The sequence below is a fragment of the Macaca thibetana genome, chromosome 1 (assembly GCF_024542745.1).
Source record: "Macaca thibetana thibetana isolate TM-01 chromosome 1, ASM2454274v1, whole genome shotgun sequence".
NCBI lineage: Eukaryota > Metazoa > Chordata > Mammalia > Primates > Cercopithecidae > Macaca > Macaca thibetana.
Genome location: NC_065578.1, coordinates 101,272,529 through 101,291,289, shown reverse-complemented (window position 1 = coordinate 101,291,289; position 18,761 = coordinate 101,272,529). Strand labels below are relative to the sequence as shown.

The following is an 18,761-nucleotide window of genomic DNA, read 5'->3' as shown; positions in this document are numbered from 1 at the left end:
TTAAACCTAAGTCCATTTGTCTTATTTAGTCACTCCAAATCCAGGGGCTTGAAAGTAGGCAGGGTGTTTACATTTATTAGTATTATATTTATTCTCTTTATACAAAGTGAATAGCTCATTGCTGGGATCATGTCCCCTGTGTCCTGAGTGTTGTGAATCAAAGAAATCTCTCAGGTGCTTCCATGCCACAAATAACATGCTTAAGCTCCATGTAAGGAAAATATTTCCAAACATGCTAATGGAAAGCTTAAAGAAGGAACCTGTCTTTTCAATATATATAATTTGTGTTAAAGGTGCTTAGAGTTACACAGTTATAGAATGAATAGTTTAAATTACTGAAATACAATTACAATCTGTATTAGTGTTCCCTTTATTGGACTGTAAAACACATTTAAAATAAACTTTAAGAGGAAAAATTACATATGACCTAAAGACAAATAGTAAAATAGACATTCATTATGCCAAATACTTTATTTTTCTTTAAAATTGGAAATATTAAATGACATGGTCTGAAAAAGTGTAATTCTCTTTGAGTTTATGCAAAAGAAAATAAATAGAATAAGTAAAAGTCAATCTACTGGCAAATAAAAGTATTCTTAGTGTTTAAATTATCTGAATTAAATAGCCTCACTGGTTTACTTAATGAGATAATTTATATGTTTACAATTTTATGATTCTCAGTATATATTTAGTATCTCAAAAGAGATTGTTTTATAAAATATCAGATAATAATTAGGAATAATCACTTCTTTTCTGGCATCTCACTAATAGAGCACTTTGTATTTCTGGCTCTTTGTGTTATACCTTCTATTAACTTACACTAGAAACCAAATTTAAAACTATTTTTTGCCAAAGTGGAGAGAGCTTTATTGGCCATGCTCATCCTTGTCAACTTTTAAAAAATTTGTATTTATTATTCTTTCAATTTTTAAAACACTACTCTAGTTGAATAGTAAAACAAAACAGTAGCCAGTAGTGAGCATATTAGGATTACAGTCCTTTGCTCATTCACTACTGCACATAAAATGCCAGCAGCGAGTGTTATCACTGGTCTGCTTAAGAGGTTTGACACTGAACAGCTCTGAAATGATGTTTATCACCTTCATGCTTTTCCATTGTAACAGTCCTGCATTCACTTCTCCATTGTAGTGGCATCAGCGTCGTCTTTCCTGATTTGAATCAAAGTCCACCAATTCTACTTGATTCATCTCATCAGTCTCTTCTACTTCTTTCCTCTTGGGTAGGAGTTTTTCCAGCAAGAAGTTTGTCAAAAAAGGGAAAGCCATTATCAAGAAAGTTTACCTTAAAATTCAATGATTAAGCACCTTTTCATGTGGTCTACAATAAATTGGCCTGCCTTCATTTAACACATACTCGATGGCTCCTTGCTTGACAACATGATCTGGATGAGAGATGATGACTATGGTTCAGTTGTCAAGAATGGATATTGGCTTTCAGAAGCCATGCAATACTACAACCAGCTGTATGTCCATATATATGAAAAGGTCTTCTCTTTGTCAAAAACAGCATGGTCCTTCTGATCTAACGCAATGATAATATCTCCTGGCTCCAGTCCTGGTTTTTGGTCTGCTTCATCATGGGATGTTATTTTCTGGCCATCTTTCATGCCTCTATCAATATGAATTACTAGAACTGTCTTCTCCCAAAACTATCTTCTTTCCATTGCAGCTTTTACATCTATCTTGAGGACTGATCTGTTCTGCATGGCCCTGGGTTTCCATGCACACAGCTTGAATTTGCTGAGCCATTCCGGGTTCTATCTGATGAATTCTTATTTGCATTCCAATACCTCAGCAATTAGGACAGCACTGTGCTGTTCTATTTTTTTTTTTTTTTTTCCACCTCTGACTTCACATCTGTCACAAATCACATTATGTTGCAGAGCCCATTTTCTTGTTGCAGCATCATATAAATCTTCTAAGGTTACTGAGAGCTGGTGTACAACATTTTTACCTTTCCTTTTAGTCTGCATCCTTCCTCCTCTTCAGAAACCAAAACTTGGCTCACATGGACATTAAGAATCCTTTCACCTATAAGAGAGGTCAAAGATTCAGGAACTGAGGTTGATTAGAATGAATAAATGAATGAATATAAATGTTACCATACGATCTACTTGAAAAAATTCAAATCCTACTTTTCCTGTTACCTTTCACCAAAAATATTAAGAGTAAAATTTATAGCAAAGTATGAACAGAGTTAACTTTTATTCCTTGAATAGGTAAAGGTTGAATAGAGAGGACAAACACTTGTTTATAAACACATTCTCTTTTGGAGAGAGCCTGTTTGCCAGCCCCCGTGGATTTCTTTGCCGAGGCTATGATAATGCTTACAGCAAAGAAGAAAAGAAGAGTTGGGCATCAGCCACAATGGTGGCTAAACTTTGAAATCAATGCAAATTTTTCACCATTTTTATAGTACGAGTAGGCAAAATCATGTAGTTTCTTTAATAGCCTTGCACATTAAAATAAAAAGAACAAAGAAAAGGGAGGGAAAGGGCAGCAATGGGAGAGGAGAAAGGAGGAGAAAAGGGAAGCAAACATATTGTAAATCAGATTGTTTAAAGTAATTTTTTAAAAATTTGTTAAAGACTGACTATATTTTTCTACTAAGATTTAATTTTTGAAAAAGGAATTAGGAAAAGTATGTTTGTTAGATACATGCGCAGATCTCAAAGACTGCTGTTCAGTTGTTGCTGCTCATAAGCTTCTATAGATGAAGTCTTTGTAGAGAATCTTAAATTTGACTGGCTATCTGCTGGGATCTCTTATATTTACCAGCTTGTTGTTAGAAGGGTTTTTGGGGAATACAAAAGCTTTATTATCTCCCCAGGCTGCTCTAGTCATCCTGACACAGAACTGAGACTAGCACCAGTACAATACATCTCTTGCTTGGCATACCTGTATAGTGTAAACAGGAAAAATAAATTGCAGAATCATTTGTTATCAAAATTAATAAAGTCTCACAGAGGGCAGAGTTTAATTTCATTCTTGTCCAGCAGGGCCATAGAAAATATGAAGCTTGAACCAATAAAGAACTTCAAGCTTTATACAATTAAGTTTACACATTAAAAAATTTAAAATGTTGTCTTCAGTATGCCTAATTCTACAATCCACAGTGTACCCAAAGACAAGTTTAAGATTTGGGGAGAACTAAGTATTAGATAAATGCATATCATACTGGTCATGTTCAACATTTATATCTTTTAAAAATGGCAATGCCATATAATTCTAATGAATGCATAGTGAAATATTACTACACTTTATGATTTTCATGGTAAATAATGTCCGTGTTAAACCTGAAATTTTAAACATCAGTAATGAGTATTAAATGTAAATAGCTTTGCATATACACATTGGAGATTTGGCCACTAACATTTATTTTCTTTAATAGCTAAACACCATGCTTGTCTATGAAAAATGACATTACTGTAGATAATCTAATGCATATAATTACTAGTCTTTAATATTTATCACAATATGAAACATTCAGTGAAACATTCAGTAGTATCTCAAAAATGCTATACTATACAAGAAAGTGGTTCATATTTTAAGAAAACAAAACCATGCTTCCTATGACTAACAGTGATTAGCAGCTCATCAGTATTTTTGATTATTCCTCTAGTGCTTACATTTTATTTTTATTGCTTTTATTTTAATATTCATACAGTAATAACTAGCATGTTATTCATATAGTATCTACCTCCCTTATCTGGAATACTTGACAAAGTATACTATTATTTCCTTCAAAACTACTGACCATTTTAAATATCCTCCCGAATCTCTGCAAAATATTTAAATTGCTGTGCTTAACCCAAACCACTGTTTATTTTTTATACTAGGTTAATGATTCATGGGATGAATTAACTAGTGCAAATTTAAAATCTCTAGCTAAATGCTGCCAAACTCTGAGGCCTGAGTGGAAGAAACATTCTCTCACACCAAGAACAATCTGCAGGGTGCTAACATCAGTTCAACCAAAATAATTAGAAAGATAAATTTGCTAAATCACTGTGAAAACTAATGTATTACTAATAATGTATGGGAAAAGGGGCTGTTTCATTAAATTGAATTCCTAGATTATCTAAATATTTGGTTAGACTATATTGCATAAGGCATGAAGGACAATGGTATCTGCTGAAAAGTGGAAATATTTGCTGTTTGAAGGCTAATTTTTTCCAACAGTGTTAATCCATTCTGTTGTCTTCAATTTGCTGAACTATTACATCTTTTTATTAGTATTCAAATATTCCCAAATTATTTCTTGAATTTCATTTTTATAATCATTTAAGCAATGAATCAAGTAGTTCTTTCTTCATTGAGTTTTAGAATTCAGGATAGTCATTATATTCAGTACTATTTCGTGGAGTCATTTTTGTTTGTTTAATTTTATTTTCTGCATAATCAACTTTGGTGAATAAGCATGGGAAATAATTAAGTCTTTTATACAGATATCAGAAACAAAATTTTACCTTGATTAGAAGGATAATCAACTAATACCTTGTTAAAGAAGTCACAAAATTCCTGACTTACTGTGATATTTTCATGTTGGCTGTGATATATTCTTTTGGAGAATTAGAAAACCAATGATAATTATTAAAAAAATTTCAGAAATTATAGAAAAGTCTAAAAAGTAAATTGAAACTAATATCACTCCTAATTGTAGCAAAATTTCATCACAATAGTTTTCTTCTAGATTATTTTTTTCTGTGTGTATGTGTGTATCTCTATAGGCATAATTGTGTTTTAAGGTTGTTCATATTATTGTACACAAAGATTATCCTCCTTTTTTCACTTATACTACATCCAAGTGTTTTCCAAGATCTTTAACTATTTTCCAAGGTCATTAAAAGCTCTTTGAAAGACATACGGTTAATATGAAGAAGTATCATATTTTCCAAGATCATTAAAACTATTTTCCAAAATCATTTTCCAGTATCATTATTTTCCAACATCATTAAAAGCGATTATTTTCCAAGTTCATTAAAAGCTATTATTTTCCAAGATCATGAAAAGCTCTTTGAAAGACATACTTTTAATATGAACAAGTATCATAATTAAGACTTCAACCTGATTTACTTGATCAGTTCCCTGTGACTGAATTTTTTGGGTGTTTTCAACTTAGTCATTATATATAATATGGACGACAATAGTTGTTCTCCACTTCTTTCTGGCTTTTTCATTATCCTTAAGATGACTTCTGAGAAGTAGAATTATAGGTTCAAATGATATGAAAAATAAGATATTTAAAAGAAAAATTATTTAAATTTGACAAATACATGTAGAATAAAAGTAACCATCTTAAACTCCTTTTAATATTTTACCTCTTAGTCAAATACTACTAAGTCTTATGTACATTTTTATATACATTATGGTAGATCAGTATATCCAAGTATACAAATTTATTACATGCACGTTTTTTGTTTATTTCTGTTTATTTTTTGACCAATAAAAATGAATCGTGCCATATTTTCGCATTTAATTTTTCCCGCTTAATAATATAAGTATTTTTCCAAGTCAATAATTATAAATGAAACACACTCATGTTAATAGCTGCATACTATAAAACTACGCAGTTTGGATATATGATTTTTTAATTTAACTATTCTTATTGATTGGCATTTATGTTGTTTCAAACAATGCAGCCATAAGCATGAGACATGTATCCTCATATACTGATGCTTTTTTTTCTCTATAATAGGCTCAACTGTGGGATTTGTAGAATTTTAAAATACAATTTTAAGGTTGTTTGTATTACTTATACACAAAGATTTTCACTTTATACTACATCATAACTGTTTGGAAAATAAGTATTTTCCAAGATGATTATATTATTACTTGTACACAGAGTACAATAATACTGAATTTGCAAAAGATTTTAGCAATCATGTTGCATAAGAGACTGCCTGTTCCCCATATCAAATTGAATTAAGAGATATTCTAGACATTATTGACCTTAAAACCTTATTGGAGAGAAAATTCTCTTAAGGAGAATTTCTTTCAAATTTTATTTTTCCTATTGATGAATTTAAATATGTTATTATATGTATATTTCTAATTTTCATTTCGTATTCCATAAATTGCATTTCCACATTTCTTGCCTATATTTTATTGGTTTGACATTTTATTATAAATATCTAAGAGCTCTTTAATATTAAAATTTTTTAACATTTTCTCTGTCATAGATATACAATTCTTTTCTTTCAAATATTTGTTCTTTTATTGTGTTTATTATGTTTACTGCCACAATAATTTTTTTTTCCATTCATGGAGTCAAGTCTAAATTTTTTGATTCATGGCTTTTTGTGTCTTGATATTTGTATAACCTCACTTACCAGGAGGTTATAAAAATATTTCACCTATATCTATATTTTTATGCATTATAATTTATTTAAGAAAACAAAATTTTCCGCAGATAATTTGAGAAAAAAAGCATCAAATTAACTTATTACAGAGTATTAACTAATTGTTCTGATAGCAAATACTAAAATATCCATTAATTCCCCTCTTAAGATTTTTCAAGAGAAGCAATTATATAACTGAGGGTAGTCCATTGGAGGAAAGTATGATATTTTATTTACCTTATTATACCCAGAGCCTGTCATAGGAGATGACATTTAATAAATGTTTGATGAATAAATTGGAAAGAATCAACAAGGAGCAAATATGGTCTCATTAGCAATCTGGTAAAGGAGTTTGTTCCAATAATCAATTGCTATGCAACAAACCATCCCAAAATTTCGTGGCTTCATATGGTGATTTTTTAATTGCCTCACAGCTCTGTGGATTGGTTTGCCTCTGCTCTGTGGTTTTTATTTGGAGGTCTTTCATGCAACTGCAGTCAGATGACACCTGGAATCATCTTAACTAGTGTCCCCACTCACATGTCTGATGTCCTAGCTGGAATGGCTGCAGTAGCCAGGGGCTGGTTCCCCCAAGCCAACATGCTATGCCTTGGATCTTGCTTCTTCCCCCTCCAGTCTCACTTCATTTCTTTCCTTTGCCTTGTGACTGAACTGGATGAGAAACATCACCACTTTATTTTATGTACATACAAAATTATCACCCTCCACCTACCTACCAGCCGGCCTCCTCCCTCCCCGAGACTTTTATGTATCATTGCATAATGTCTGAGCCAAAAGTTGAGCTGCATTTCTATAAAATGAACAACTTAAAATTAAGTATTAGTTAACTTAAGTCTTTCCACTTTTTATTACATTTTTTTTTCCATACCATGTATGTTTTCTCCTCCCTCGCCTCTCTTTTCTTACACATTTCAAATCTTGGGTGGCTGCGGGGAGAGGGCGGAACCTTCTCATTTTTGCATGAACTCAAAAGAAGAAAGTTAAACATTTTTTAAAAGACAAATACCTTTGTTTTTGTATGTACTCCCTCTTGCCCATATTCCAAATTAAGCTCAAGCTTGAATATTCAAAAATTCAACTGAAGCTTTTACATCACGTATTATAAAATATTAATTGAGTGTTTACACACCTCCTCCTTTGTCACTAATATCTATACCTGTACACTGGACCCTTGAACAATGAGAGGCTTAGGGGTGCTGATATCCTGTGCAGTCAAAAACCCATGTATAACTTTTGATTCCCTCAAAACGTAACTACTAATAGCCTGCTGTTGACTGGAAGATGCACCAGTAGCGTAAAGCGTTGATTGACACACATTTTGTGTGTTATGTGTATCATATACTGTATTTTTATGACAAAGTAAGCTAAAGAAAAGAAAATGTTATTAAGAAAATCATAGAAAAAAGAAAATTTATATACTATCCACTAAGTGAAAGTGAATCATTATAAAAGTCTTCATCCTCATTATCTTCACATTGATTAGGCTGAGAAGGAAAAGGAAAAGAAGGGGCTGGTCTTGCTGTCTCCATGACGGAGGCAGAAGAGATGAGGGAGATGGAAGGAGAGAAAGGAGAGGCAGGCACTCTCCATGTCACTTTATGGAAATACATCATAACTTCTTTCTGACGTTTGCTTTTTCATTTATCTAAAAATGTTTCCATATGGTACCAATCCTTTTTCCATCATTTACTTTACTTCAGTGCTTGTATCATGGAAGGGCCCATGTCATAAAAAGCAAAGGAAGTCTTGAATAATCATAAACTTTCTGTCTGTTACCTGGCTCTGGTTCTGAAGCTCCCATCTCCATAAAGTGGTCTTCTGTTAATTCCTGTGGTGTGGGGTCTACTAGCTCTTGAACGTCTACAAAATCTATAGCTGGAAACCCTGTATTCATCACCTTGTTTTTCATATCCACAGTCTCTTTCATAGTTTTCCTGACTGGCTCTGTTGTAAATCCTGTGTAGACATGCACAACATGTGGACAATTTTCTCCAGCAGAAATCTGATGGCTTTCATGGATTTCATGGATTTTTCTATAAGAACAATGACATCTTCAATAGAATTTCATGGTGTTCTGTCTTTTGGGGTCACTTTCATAGCCCTGAAAATACTTCCCAGAGAGTAACATGTGTAATGAGCCTTGAAGGTTCTTATGACCTTCTGATCTACAGGCTGAATTAGAAACATTGTGTTTCAGGGCAAGTAGAACACTTAGAGGTCTTTGATATTGAACTCATGGGATTCTGGGTGGCCACGGGCATTGTGCAGTATTAAAAGAACTTTAAAAGTCAACCCTTACTAACAAGGTACTTCCTGACTTCAGGGACAAAGCATCAATAGAACTGCTCCAGAGAAAGGATTTTCATTGTCCAGGCCTTCTTATTGTATAACCAAAAGACTGGCAGCTGGTATTTATCTTTTGCTTTGAAGGCTTCAGGATTGACAGCCTTATAGATAAAGGCAGTCCTGATTATAAACTGACTGCATTTGCACAAAACATTACAGTTAGTCTATTACTTTCTGTTTTAAATCGTGGTTCTCACTTCTCTTCCTTACTAATATATGTCCCCTGTGGCATTTTTTGTCTGTTTTTGTTTTTGTTTTTGTTTTCAGAATAGAACACTTATCTCTGCATTAAAAAAACTGGTTCAGAAAGGTGTCCTTTCTTCTCAACAATATTCGTAAGGGTGTCTGGGAACTTATCTGCTGCCTCTTGGTTAACAGAGGCTATTTCTCCTGATATCTTGACATTTTTAGTCAATCTCTTTTGGAAAACATTAAACCATCCTTTGCTGGCACTAAATTCTCCAGCTTTAGATTCCTCACCTTCCTTTTACTTTAAATTCTCATATAATGACTTTTCTTAGTAAAGAGGGAAATCCCAAGGGGACCAGGAAACTGGAGAGGATGCTGGGAGAGGTCTGGGGCTCCAGAAAGTCCATAGATGGGGATAGAAAACAGAAGCTCTAAGAAGTCAAAGAAAGTGCAGATTCTTCTAGATCATTGATGGTGCTGTGAACGAATGTTGATGAATAAGCCCGAACTTTCTCCCATATTTTCAAGACTCCTGGTGATAGTGGCTTAAAAGATGGTGAGAATCAATACAGATCAGGATTTTTTAAAAAAAACAAAGATAACAAGTTTTTATTTCCCTTTGGAAGGCCAGATGGAACCTGCTGTCTTGTCCTTTACTCTTAATGTTTATTATTCTAAATATTATGAATGTCGTGGATGTATTTAACTCTGAAGATGTTTGTCTTTTACACATGTAAACAGTAACTCTAAAAGTATACATTCTTGAGAAAGCAAAAATGCAATTATATGTATGTAAATAGATATAATAATTATTAATTGCACATCAGCTCTTTTTCATACTATTCTGGCAAGAAAAAGAGAGGCAGGTAATTATACTAAAATTGATATTGTACCCAGGTGGGAAAGCCAAGTAACTAGAACATGCCTTAGAAAAGTGATGCAGTGAAACACATAATTGGACATTATCAATGACATTAAGGGTATGTCACAGACACACATTGGTAAGGAAGGAAGGGATTCTGAAACATACAGTAGGAGGTTCTCCTCCTACCACTTAGGGAGCTTATACCACAGTGGAATAAGAAATGGCTTGAAATATTCTATGACTATATTATTTTAAATGGAAGTAGAAATCTGAATTTCCATAATTTTGAATCATATGTGTGTGTATATATGTGTGTGTATATATATAGTATAGAAATTGTATATATGTATATATACTATATATAGTATATATATAACAGTAAATATAAGCAGGCAAATATTCAGGTTTGATATTAACCAGGCTCCTCCAGGAGTCAAGCTAAAATCATTGATTTTTTTAAAACTGTAATACCGGTTACCTTCATCTTCTATTCCACTGGAAAAATGACAGCCACCTGGGACAGTTTTGCAGAGTAAGATTGGCTGATAGAATTAACCTTAGGCTCACTTGATCTTCATTGGTCATGTCTTAGTTCCTTCCTATCTTCACTCAAGAAGGTCTTTGGTAAACAAACTACTACCCAAAGCCTTGACCTAAGGAACTATGCCCAGAGCCATTCTGACTAGATTATTTGGGGTAAGTAGATATGAAAGATAAAACTGTCAAAATGGGAGACAATTTTATTTTTCATGTCTACTTTAACCTTACTATTGTTACTGTAAAACAGGTGATCAGTCTCCTTCTCAGGAGACCTGACTTCATAAAACACCAGATGATTTCCTGGACTTCACCATCCTTGGCAGCTGTCCCTGCCTTGTTGAGGTTGGTCAAACCGTCATAGGTTTACTCACTACAGGCAATTACATCTGGGGCAGTGTCATTTGGTACTGCCCAAGAGTCTATCTAGATTGTGGTCTTCTGCACCAAAATGAAGCAGATGTAAAACTCATAGCAACCATCTCTCACTTTAACTTCTCATACCCTGTCAGGCTTACATCAGTGTTGTCCTGGCAGAAAAAGCAGTTCTCCAGGTTTCAGGAGTTCTCAAGGATCCGGATCAATACTATCTTATAGGCAGCCCTGGCAGCAGGATTGGCAAGCTCTACTGACTTGGGTTTGCATAGACATGAAAAGTGACTTAGTTAAAGATTTGTTTGGTAAATTTTAGTTACCCTAATCTAATATAGTGGATATTCTATATATGACTATATAACGATAGCAGAACTAGAAAACTTCTTTTAATCTTTTTTATATATATATATATATGCACTTATATTAAGGGTAGAAGTAATATAGTGTTGTTTCGTTGCTTTGTTGATTTTGACATACATAAATTTTTGGATATAACATTTTTGAAAATTTGATTGTTATATAATCAATACTCATGTAGTTTTCTAAAACACCATTAATCTTCATTTTAATGTCGCATGTTATACTCAATGGTATCTTAAAATCAAATGAGTCATATGTGTGTGTCTGTGTGTGTGTGTGTGTGTGTGTGTATTTCATGACTAAATTTTCATTATCTGTATTTAAAATAAAACTAATTAAATTATGTTATGTGGTATGAATTTTCATGAGGTTAATTTCTAAAGTTGTAATCAGTGAAGAAATGGTTAATCTCTATGTGTTTTTATCAGATGTCTAGACATAATTATTAAATATTTAGGCAAAAGTACAGAAAAGCAGATGGGATTTCTGACAACAAAAGGTCTGAATGCTTGTTGTACAGCTGCTCTTTTTATAATCCCAGATTTTAGGAGATGGAAGAAAGAATGTTTTGTGAGATTTTTCATCAATTACATGCTATTTTCCTTTACAATAAGAATGTAATTTAAGAGAAACTTTATTTTGGGGTGTTATTTGGCCTCTTACAAATTCATAAAAGAGTGACTACTGACTCAGAATATGTATGAAATTCAGAAAATGCATTTACCAAGTAAACCTTGCATCACTTTTCCTTAAATTAAAATTTCCTGAATACAGAATAAAAGACATTTGGCTATTTGCTATTCAGAATTACATTTACCAAAAGGGCATTCAATCAATCCACAGCTTAATCTAGGCTTCTATATAAATCCACTTATATTAAGTGAATTAGTAATATTCCAGCCATGATAAAAGATAGGAATACATGATTTTTGACCCAGACCCAATGTATGGTATCAAAAAGCAAAATAGCTCATTAAGTAAGACATAAAAAATATCAAACAAATATCAAACAAAATCTTTTACAAACAGAAGAAGAAATGATATAGAGCCCAGCATCAAATAATTTAAGATATAGCAAAACAGCTGAAATATTGAATTGAGAGAAAATGATTATTGTAAGGAATAATTTCTCATTTATATAAGATAGAGGTATGATCAAGAATAGGAAGAACTATAAATACATTTGGAAGTTCAAATTCAAACTATGCTATATAGTCAGTAGCACGTATAAATAATGTCATAAAAACTGACATTGAAAGAAAAAAATGTAGTGTTTAATAAAATCAATCCATGTTTCCTGTGTTTTAAGCAAAAAATTGATTCTCATTAGTCCTTGACAAAAGAGTGATACAACAATCCACTGAGACTCTGTGGCATCCTCTGGATAAGTTTCATAGTTTTTCTTTAACTTTAGTACAATCTCAAAGCTGAGGTGATAATTCAGCTCATTCCAAATTATCCCTTCTCTGCTTCCCTCCCTTGGTGATATTCCTCAGAACTTTCACAAGCATTGGTGGTCAATATGTTACCAAATGTGGTTCAGTTACAAATATTTTGCAGCTCATATGATTTCTCTAAGGGGCAATGATTACTGGTTGAAGTCCATGATGAGGTACACCTAAAAGCTATTTCTACAACTGCTCTCTGCCAATTGAACTATAGCTGATCTGAACTGCACACATTTGTACCAAAGCTAATTCTTCATTAGTTTTCGAGGACTGTGGTTGCTTCTGTCTTCTAGAGCTGTCTAGTAAGATTTTCTGCCACCATCATGAGTTGCTTCCTAGAACTCTGTTGCCATTGCTCAAAAGATGGACCCAGAAGATGCATGGCAACTAAGACTGCTACTAGCTCACAGGTAATGGCTTCCAGCATGAGCCCAGGTTAATACTGGAATCTTGTCTCCATTATTTCTACTCCTACTGCTTCCTGTAACCACTAATCTCAAACCAGTGTTAGAGCCTCAGTGCTACAGATGGCATCGGTATTCATCACTGTAGCTGATGTAGAATACAAATTTATCAGCTTATGAAAGTAACCTTCCCTCTGATGTGACCAGCTTAATGGGTGACCCAACATATATGAGTGCCTGTGTATTTTGTGGACTCTACATAGTAAGTTTACTTTTGCTTCCTCTGGCACTGATGGGGTCCACACAGAGCAGTTCGGAGAAGTTAGTTCAGGTGTGCTGCACCATCACTGCCTACCACCTACTATCCAAAAATGAAGCATATGACCATTTAACACAACAATGGAGATAAAACAATCTAACCACCATCACATTAATTAAAAAATAGTACCCACACTTCTCTGATAAATGTCTCTAAGACATAAATCCAGCTTTGGGTCTTTCCAAAGATTTTTCGATTTTCAGAGTCTCAAGGTCTTGCATTGCAATGAAAGTCTTAGTGCCTAGTTGTAGCTTCTCTAGGACATGCAGTTGAGAAGGCACTTAAATTCCCATTGTGTCTCAAGAGTATGCTCCTAAAGTCCTTTCACTCTGTGAGCTGTATCTAAGGTGATACCATCAGCCATACATATCCTAAGCCAGTTTTATGAGTATTAAATAGAAAAAATACTTATCTAGCACACTCTAAAACTCTAAGGGAATCTGAATAGTACTAAGACTTTATTATAATGATATTAAAGTTACAACTAAGCTTTAGTAAAAGATGTGCTGTACAAATAAAATTTGAAAAAAGCTGCTTCATTAAAGACCAAATATTTAAACACAATGTTAACAACTAAGTGACTTTAAATACTTAGACTAAGATCATTTTTAGTAAGATTGTACATGTTAAAATTACTCTTACATTTAATTAAAAAAACAAGTTGATAATGAAAGTAACACTAAACACTAAAAGTCCAGAGTAGGTTTTACCTATTTATCATTCCCTCTTTCTTCTCCTATTCCAAAATTCTTATGCAATATTGTCTCACAAAAATTAAAATATACAAAGTAACTTCTGATGATGCTGTTTATTTTATGTAATAGTGTTGTTTTGGAAATATAGTTCATTGAAAAACTGTTTTCTAATATGTAATATCAGTGTTAACAAAATTGGAACATGTTTAGTCAAACAAAATACACGTTCTGTATTTTGATCTCCTGATCTCCTTACTATTATAAAATAGTAGTCAAGGGATAAAACTTGTTGGTATCAAGAAGTCCTTCAGGAATGAGGAAGAAGTAATGGAAAGAGAGGAATCTAGTTATCCTGATAGATACTGATGGTGTCACTCTTAAAGCTTTATCTTAAATAAACAGCTGGGCTAAAAGTTTCAACTTTCAAATCCAGACTTCTTCAAATGATCAGCAAATTAGAAATAACCATGGTTTGTATATTTACTATTAGTCAAATATTGCAACTATCTGAATATTTTACAACATATTTGCATATTTACAACTACTTTATTGTTTACAAAGAAACTTTCATACGTAAGCTCATTTGTTCTTCAAAATGGCTCAGTGAAGGATCCATTCACCAACAAGTATGTTTCAGATATTGTGTGAATAGGTTGGACTCTCTTTTTCTAGACAAACTGAAATTATAACCCAAGTGATGCACCTAAGAGGGTGACAAAGCTAGATAAGGAATTGAGATATGATGATTGCAAACCTTGTGTCCATCCCACTTTAGGATACTGACATTTACAAGACAATATGAACACAATTACATGGCACAGTGATTTGTTACAACCTACACTAAAACCCTGGAAAAACCACCATGCAGTCTTCTAAATGATTTTAACATATAGAATTCAGGTAGGATGAGTATTAAAAAAATAAAAAGTAAAATAGAGAAAAGCTTAATAAGCTAGATAAGTGAAAATATTTAATTTGGAATTTTAATGCTAAAATCATCTCTTATTTTGGCCAGGCTTAAACTTGTTTTTATTCTAAAACAAACAAATACAAACCAAGTAACAGAGCTAGAGCTGTTAAATTGACTGCCCTAAATTTCTGAATGTAGGAGTCATTTTTTTAGATACTTTTCATCCCAGAGATACAGAAGTACTTTAGTAACAATAATTTTGTAAAAGCATTTTACAGAATATAGGTATGTAGTGGCCCAATAGCCTCCATTTCTCTGAGTGCTCATTGCCTAGGCACTTTTGGACTTGCTGTATGGAGGAGGGAGCTTAAGAAGCCAGCCAACACTTAACACCACTGTCTTCTGGCATTCGCCAATTCCTTTTAGTATAGTTTGCACTCTAAGGCTGTTCCAAGCAGGTGGCGCTTGCTGTAAGAAGAGAGTTGTGGGAAGATATCCATGAAATGAATATTTATAAACAATCCCAATCTTCATTTTAAGTATGAGAGAAAAATAAATTTTAAACAGAGAGGTCCTTAGGAATTGCTGATCTAAGGCATCATCTCTTAAATATTTACAACATTCTTATGTTGTGAAATTCTTTAATCTAAAGTACTGTAAATAAATTAAGAGTGCAAAACTGAATCTGCCAGAGAATTCTGATAAATTCTCTTTTAGCATGAGCAAGCCAGTCATTTATGTAAATAGTTTCCTCATTTTTTTGTGCAAATTGTTTTTCAAGGGAAGTTAAATCATTTTGTTATTTAACTGAAATCTACTTTGTGACATCCACTTAAATGATAGTGTTGAAGTCTTTTCTTGTAGTTGTTTTAAAACTGTCAGGGCAATTCCAGCAAGATTACTGGAAGTTATGTATAAGACTTGATGACATTCTCCAACTCAATTCCATGCATACATATTTTGAGCTCTTGATATGGCTTTGAAACGGAGGCAAGTGGTCTGATGACAGACAAAACAGAATATTTGAAATGATACTCTTAAGTTCAGCATAGGGACTGTAGATAACCACTTCTTGTATGCACATTTTATTTTCTATTTAACTCATCCCATGTCCTAGAATATACATTTTATTTTTTTTTAATTAACAGACTTTATTTTTTAAAGAAGTTTTAGACTTACAAAAAAAAATGAGCAGAAATTAGTGTTCCTATATCTTCCTTCTATTCCACACACATGCACATAGTTTCTCCTATTATTTACATCTTGCATTAAGATGTTACATTTATTACAATTGATTAGCCAATACTAATGCATTAACATTAAACGCCACAATTTACAGTAGAATTTGTGTTGTACATTCTATGGATTTTGGCAAATATATAATGACATGTATCCACCATCACAGTATCATATAAAATAGTTTCACTCCTCTAATGTATTTTAATTGCTTTTTCAGATTGCTCGCTGCCATCTCAGTATTTTTCCTCCCAATCTAGGGGAGATTATCTATTTTAAAATTCTGTTTATACAGAATCATTTAATTTTTCTTCATTAACAGTGAATTTAATTACTTTTTCATAAACTAATATCTTTAAATGGATTTCATCCAGGACTATGAGGTCAGAAATAATTCTACTTAATGAAATTGTTAGTCATGAGGGGATTCATAGTCATTGTGACTCAGAAAGTCTAATCCACAAATAAGAGAAGCTGGGATTTAGAATTCTGCAATGACTTTCAGTGTAATGTCTGCTCATTACTTAAATCAGGATGGGAAAATTCCAGCTGGCCAGTTGGAAACTACTTAGCCAGTGGGGGAAGATGAGCCTAGATCCCTGCCCCTATTTCTTAAAGTTAGATTTGCAGATAATCTGCCTTCTCCTTCCATTCAATATCTCAAACAGTATCACAACACAGAGCAACAGATCTAACACTTGAGCTAAAATAATACCAGTTACACTGTGTGACCCTGGGCAAGATATTTAATGTTGTTGAGCCTCAAACTCCTTACTTAAAAATGCTGAATGTGGGTAACAGGTTGACACTTGCCTCAATATCTGTAATGATCAAATTATTTAGTATACATCAAAATTATATACATAGTACCAGACATTTGACAGATGCTCAATAAATATTTGTCACTGTTGTTACTATTACTATCATTATTATATTATTAGAATTCTTACTATATTGTGAAGATACAGAGTAGAAATTGGCCATAGCAACACCTGACTGCGGTTCAGGCAAAAATGATCAAGGTACTTATTAGATCTTCCATTCCAGACATGGATAGCTTTATCTGTACAGCCAAAGTAAATTAGCATTTTAGTGGTGGATACAATGTTCAATTCAAGTAATATTCATTGGAATTTCTCCCAGCTTCCCTCTGGGTTAGTTTGACATGTGTCTATTTACTTTCTAATGTGAAATCATCCAAAATATAATTAATCTTTGAAAACCACATGGTCAAGACACAGAAAAGGTTTTTTCAAAAACCGCTATTAATTGTAAAAGTATTATATATTTTAAAAAGTTCCCTATCTATTTTTCCAACTTACAGAATTAGAGGACTACAAAGCTATAATGATTATTCCTGCTCTCAGGCCAGTCTGCTCATAATAAGCAATGTAGGTAAGAGGAAGAAATGAATAACTAAATGTTGAAGTCATATTACATTTTAATAGTCAAAATATTTTCTCTGCTAGATCCTGAAGTTGGAGATTACTTATTTTTAATAAATAAAATGTAAATTTTTGGAGAATAACAATAAAAGTCAGTATTTATTAGTGTTTAATTGGTCTGGCAAAATTTAAATGATGAGCAAGTATTGCATCATTTAAACCAAACAGTAGCTCTCAGAGTACCATTATTTTCTTCATTCTACACTAGAGAAAACTGAAAAAAAGATCTACTAGTAACTTGATTAGAAAATGATGTGAATAGAATTTGAACACAGGCCATATGGTTAACACAGACTCTGTACTCAACTATTCTGTTATACTAGGGAAGAACAAATACATTATAAATAAAAAAAAATTAAAACCTAGATCTACCACATAGTACTCATAACCATGAAAAAGTTACAATACTTGCACCCCCCACCTGGACCCCAGTCAGTTACATTTTCCTTAAATTAAGGTCCTATAGGCCTTACAGGGTTGCTGTATTTTGTACAATTTTCACAAATCACTAACGTGATAGTATTATAACGTGTATGTTTTTCTATTTTTAATATAAAAGCTTGCATTTTATTAGCCTATCATTTTATGAGCCTGAATTTCATATATTGAAGACAATTTCCCCCATACAAAATAAATTGTGATATATAAAACAGCAAGAATACAATGTTAAATCACTTTTGGGATTTTCTTGAGGCTCTTCTTTCCTGCTTATGTTCTTATAAATGAATATACATATGCAGAAGGAAGAACAACAAAAAGGAAGCTTGGAGGCAATGTAAAGGGACACAGAACTCTTCTCATGCTCATATTTTTATTCTATGAAGCCATTCAGTTCTTCTTCATGTTTATTCATATTGAGGTAGCTATGTTTTATGGTGACATTTTGATAGACTTCATCTTATTTTAGCAATTCACTTAGTTTGTGAAAATGTAAGTTGTATATTCTAAAATTTTTAACTATTCACTGAAATATAAATTTTCAGCTGATATCAGCTTTTAAATGTTCTACAATCATGTCATTAAAATTAGGTTGATTTGTTTTTAAAGATTTTAAAATTTAATCCTTTTTTTTTGTCTAAAACTAACTTATTTTTAGCATTGTACCCATTAAGATATAGAGTGGTATACAATCTTCAATAGCATTTCTACAGAAGCCAAAATGATAGAACAAGCCTTTTGAATTCTAAAAAGTACCAAAATGTTCATCTTCATTACTAAAATACAGTAATTAGATGCAAACTTTTAATCCC

General features: G+C 32.7%; 1 protein-coding gene and 1 pseudogene across 1 annotated transcript in view; one reads left to right on the top strand and one right to left on the bottom strand.

Annotated features, from left to right (window-relative positions):
• The window catches only part of OLFM3 (olfactomedin 3), a 198,684-nt gene that overhangs the window by 109,934 nt on the left and 69,989 nt on the right, over nucleotides 1-18,761 (top strand). The gene's annotated exons all lie outside the window — the stretch shown is intronic.
• On the bottom strand, nucleotides 1,005-4,564 carry LOC126951310 (dnaJ homolog subfamily A member 1-like; annotated as a pseudogene).